The following is a 5,448-nucleotide window of genomic DNA, read 5'->3' as shown; positions in this document are numbered from 1 at the left end:
GAGAGTAACACTCCTTAGGGTAATTTGAGTGGTATCAAATTTGGCGCCGTTGCCGGGGAGCTTTGATCGCCATTAGATTTAGTTTTATTGATTCTTATTCTTTTCTCTACCCCCTTTCTAACATAATCTTTTTCTTGTCTTTTCAGGTGCATGCCCAGCGGTACCAGAAGCAACAAGGAGAAAGACTTGCTGTTCTCAGACGATCCTGCTCATTTGGAACGCACCATCCGTAGAGGTCAACGTTCCACATCGCTCGACGCAACAACTTCGTCGTCGATCGATACTCACAACCAACCGTCGACCGACACCAGACCTTCATCGTCGATCGATCCTAATCGTTCGACAACGATCGATACTACACCGCGTACGTCGATCGATACCGTGTCGTCAAAAATGGTAAACATTATTATTCTAACACAGGACGAGAACGGAAACCTGTATGACCAGGCCGGTCATCTGCGTAATGCAACAGGTCAGAAAATAGATGCTCAGGGGACTGTAATCCCTGATGCTGATGCTACAGGAGCTGCTCAACCTGTAGATGAGGACGCTCGATCGAAACCACTGGCCGACTACAATCGCCCAGATGAGTACTATTCCAACAGATCAGCTATTCGACTTCCGGAGATCCAGAAGCAGAATTTCGAGCTGAAGCCTCAATACTACACTCTCGTGTCGCAGATACCCTACTCTGGGTTACCGCACGAGCATCCTATGGACCATCTGGAACGGTTCGAGGATCTAATCGCTGCTATTCGGATGGAAGGAGTCCCCGAAGATTACCTGCTGTGCAAGCTCTTCAGATACACGCTGAATGGAGAAGCGATGCACTGGCTTAGGCAGCAACCCACAGGATCTTTAACATCCTGGCCGACATCAAGAATGCTTTCTTACGAAACTTCTTCGATGAGGCGCGCGCTGAAGAACTTCGGAACAAAATTTCCACATTCTCGCAGAAGGCTGGAGAGTCCTTCAAAGATGCGTGGATTAGATTTAGGTTCTTCCAGCGAGACTGTCCACACCACGGATTTAACGAAGTGCAGCTGCTAAGCACTTTCTTCCGAGGTCTCGCCTTACAGTATCAAATGGCTCTTGATACGGCGAGTGAAGGAAACTTCACTACTCGGAATCCGTTGGAAGCTGTGAGACTTATCGAAAACCTTGCTAACAGCAGCAGCACCAAAAACACTGACTCTGAACGGAAGAAGTCTGTAGCCTCTATCGGGAAGGAACAGATGGACGAAGTAAGAGCTAAGTTAGATGTGGTGCACGAGCTTCTTAGGAAGCAAGTCTGTTCAGCTGAAGGAGAAGTAGCAGATACGGAAGGAGAAGAAAATGTGAACTACATCGGAGGTACCGGATTCCAGAAATTTGGAAACCAGGGCGGAAACAGAAACTTCTTTGGAAATGGTCAAAGAAGTAACCAGTTCACAAGTTCACCCTTCAACAACAGCAAAAGCTACTCGAACTCTTACTACCAAAATCCACCACCCCAGACTCAGGAAAGCAAGATCGAAGAAATGCTTGATCGAGTACTGTTGGGACAACAACAAATCACCGTGGATTTCAACGGTAAAATAGACTCCGCCTACAACAATCTGAACACCAAAATCGAGACCTTAGGGACTCAGGTGAGAAAACTTGAAACCCAAGTAATTCAGACGGGCGAGACTATAAAGAGGCAAGAAGCTTTTGCTAGAGAGGCAGGAGCCGACAAAGGAAAACACCACGTAAATGCCATCATAGATGATGATTTCTGGCAAGTGGTGAGAAATGAAAAGCTTGAGGAAGGAGACTTCGAAATCGAAAGCTCCATGAGTCTCGGCGGATCCCAATGGTGTCGACCGATGTCGATGAACTCGCATCGATCGACAGACCATGATGAAGATCGATGGACGGATTACTCCAGTCATCGATCGACGTCGTCCGCTAAATCGACTGAATGCAATGCGGTTCGAATTCTAACTCATGAAGAATTCGCAGCTAAGCATCCTCACCCACCCTCCCCTTTCTATGATAAAATCGATCGATCGGTTGAGCCAACCATCGATCGACAGAGTGAGTCCGACGTCGATCGTCACAACACACCTCCCATCGATCGACAGGCACCTCTGACATACCGAGTGCGGTTACCCTCAATCGATAATGATTACATCAACGCACTCAGACCACCACCTAAACCATTAGCTAACCCACCCGAACCAAAACCCAACCCTTTAAATAGTTCACCAGAACCAGTTCAAGAAAACAAGAAATGAAGGGAGAAGGTTAAGGAAAAGAAAGGAGAAGATTCCTAAAAACCTTAAGAGGGAAGCTAACGATAAGGAGATGGATGGTTTCACTAAAAGAGTCCTCAGAATCCCAATCGAAAAACCTTTTGATGAAGCTTACTTCACACACCGGTTGTGGATGTTCTTCAGAGAAACAAAGGTAACTGAGGAGGACATTAGGAGAATGTTTCATCAAGTCAGAGAGAAGATGAAACACATGATCACATTGACGAAGAAGAGTGATCCTGGGAAGTTTGCAATACCATGCGTAGTCAAGGGTGTTGAATTTCCCCATTCAATGTGTGACACAGGAGCATCAGTTAGTATCCTCCCTAGGATCATGGCAGACCAGCTTGGTTTGACCATCGAACCTTCAACAGAATCCTTCACCTTCGTGGATCTTTCAGAAAAAACGATCAGGAGGTATCATAAGAGATCTGGAGGTACAGATTGGTAATGCCCTTGTCCCTGTAGATTTTCATGTCCTAGACATCGAGCTTAACTGGAACTCTTCACTTCTGCTTGGAAGATCTTTCCTAGCTACAGTAGGAGCTGTATGTGACATGAACAAAAACAAATTGTGTCTAACGCTCATAGACCCAAACATCCACTACGACCCCATCCGACCTAAGAGAAAGGTCATTAATTCTGTGGATTACGGGAAAGAACTTGGCTTCATTGGCGCATGCCATTGTGGAGCAGAGTATGAATCGGAGTACGAAACAGAGTACTCGGAATCGATCGACACCCCAACCTTTCCATCGATCGATTCCAATGAGTCAACGGTGACCGATGACCGCAACAACACGTCACTCGACGTAATGCACCCAGTTGACCATTTCGCTCCACCTAATCATTGTTACCAACACTTTGCCTTCCAACCTCCAAGCAAGAGAGGACATGATGATTATTCCATAGGCAGTTGGGCAGACAGTGGTTTCCATGAAAGTTTTGCAGTTGACACTGTAATTACTTCACCTAATGAGGAACATACAGAGGAATACGATGAGGATTATTGGAAAGAACGTGCAATAGAAATGTCTTTGCAGGATGAAAGATTCGAAACACATGAGTTCACCAACACGTTTCCAACATCGTTCGACGCTGTGCACTCCACATCGGTCGATACCCACCCTCGTCCAGCAAAACAACCGCTCACATCGATCGACACCCACACAGGAACATCGATCGATATTCGCGCCGCAGCGAAAATTCAGGAGCAGGAGAATATTCCCTCTCCAACTAGGTTTATAGATACCTATATAAATCGTTTTGCACCCCGAAACCACCTACACACACCAGAGCAAGACACACAAGCAAAAAGATGAACACTCTTCCATCTACATCAACAGAAAAATCCATGAAGAGCAATCATCTCAAGAACACAAGTTCTGCATAAATTACTCTGCCATCGATCGATGCAACCGTATCTACATCGATCGATACTACTCTAAACCCTAATCTTTCTATTTCTAAATTGAATGATAATGCAAACATTGATTACGGTTTTCTAACACCTGATGAATTTGGTATTTTCAGGGACCCAGATGGCAACGCACGTGCAATGGATGGAAGGATCTTACAAGTGTCCAGAGAGGACATAGCAGATACCCTTCAAGTAGCCAATGGACCTGACAACCTATTCTCACAGCAACGTGGCACTCCAGACGTCATTCAAACAGATCCTAACAACCACGTAGGAGTCGCCACAACAGAAATCAATCCAGATCTATCACGCCAACCAAAAGGGCAAGCATCGATCGACGGTACAACTGAGACATCGATCGACAGGGTAACACCAACGTCGATCGATAGGGATGACCCGACGTCGATCGACAGACGGTATGAATTTGGGAACCGCGCTTTTGACATGTACGGAGCCAGAAAGTTCACTTGGGAACAAAGGGACGAGTATGGAGTCTACAGAGATGAGTGTGGACACGCACGAGGCGTAGCTGGTGAGATGATACCTGTCACAAAGGACGACATCAGGAAATTACTGGAAAGAGCATCTCTTTTTGAAGAGAGCCACATCTGTCTTCCAGAACATGCCACTTCCTTCACACTCACAAGACTGGCACCAGAACTCTACACCAAAGATGAAATCAATGAGATGGTGTTTGGTATTTGTGGAGCTCAGGAGAAACTGGGAGAGGAGCTCAAATCATTGGTAGAAGATACACATCAACCTTTGGATAGAGGCTACAATGAGCTTTTCAGAAGTATGGCAGAAATGAGGACAGAAATTGAGAGTTTACGTCAGCAACTTGAGAAGGAAGCTACGACCTCAGCATCGATCGACGCACCACATGCACCATCGATCGACGTCAGTCTTCCTACAGCCCAGATCCCTGCAGAACCGCAATGTTCAGCACAACACAGGATGAATGGGAAGTCTCATACATCGACACGAGGATAAACGACGTTTACTGCCCTCTCAACAACAACGTGGACTGGCTAAGCACTAAAATCGAGCTACTACAGCAAGATCTGGACACCATTCGCAAGAAGGACCAACAACCAGCCACATCGATCGACATGTGTACCTTCACATCGCTCGACGCTAAAGTCTCAGCCATGAATGAGAGGCTGAGGACTTACGAGGACATGCATGACCGCTTTATATCACCAGTCATGATAGATTTAAACAAATTGTCTAGTCAATTACTTCATGCCCAAAAGGATATTGATAACATTACTAATCAAAGTTTTTGCAGGCAAAATCAGCATCGATCGACAGGCTACGAGGGCCTTGGATCGATGGCAAGAAACCTGTGGAGTTACTTCCTTACACAGCAGCAGAGGTTGACAAGATCACATCCAAGATCTACACTGCTATAGACACCATGGAGGAACGACTTGACAAACGCTGCGATGACATCTACTTTCCATTCGACAACAAAATCAGTGGACTAGACAGCCACGCAGAATGGCTACAGAAAGAAGTCAAAGCCATTCAGAGGCAACTCGCAGCTCAACACCAGATATCAGCATCGATCGACAGGACACGAGCGAAATCGATCGATGGCAACTCGCCGAGATCGACCAACGAACTCATAATCGCATCGATCGACGCCGAGTCTACACCAGTCGGCGAGCAGCTGATACACAAGACGATAGAGTCAATGCAAAAGGAACTGACAGAACTTTCAGCATACGCCTATGACAACATAGGCTG

The 5,448-nt window shown here is 46.2% G+C and overlaps 1 non-coding gene across 1 annotated transcript; it reads right to left on the bottom strand.

Moving 5' to 3' along the window:
• Positions 1–924: 924 nt before the first annotated feature.
• LOC125593920 lies at positions 925–1,030 on the bottom strand. The gene has a single exon (XR_007329711.1). It is a non-coding gene; the product is annotated as a small nucleolar RNA R71 (small nucleolar RNA).
• Between the last annotated feature and the right edge of the window lie 4,418 nt (positions 1,031–5,448).

The sequence above is a fragment of the Brassica napus genome, assembly GCF_020379485.1.
Source record: "Brassica napus cultivar Da-Ae chromosome A1 unlocalized genomic scaffold, Da-Ae chrA01_Random_5, whole genome shotgun sequence".
NCBI lineage: Eukaryota > Viridiplantae > Streptophyta > Magnoliopsida > Brassicales > Brassicaceae > Brassica > Brassica napus.
The sequence above is the reverse complement of the archived record's forward strand: the minus strand, read 5'-3'. Positions and strand labels throughout refer to the sequence as shown.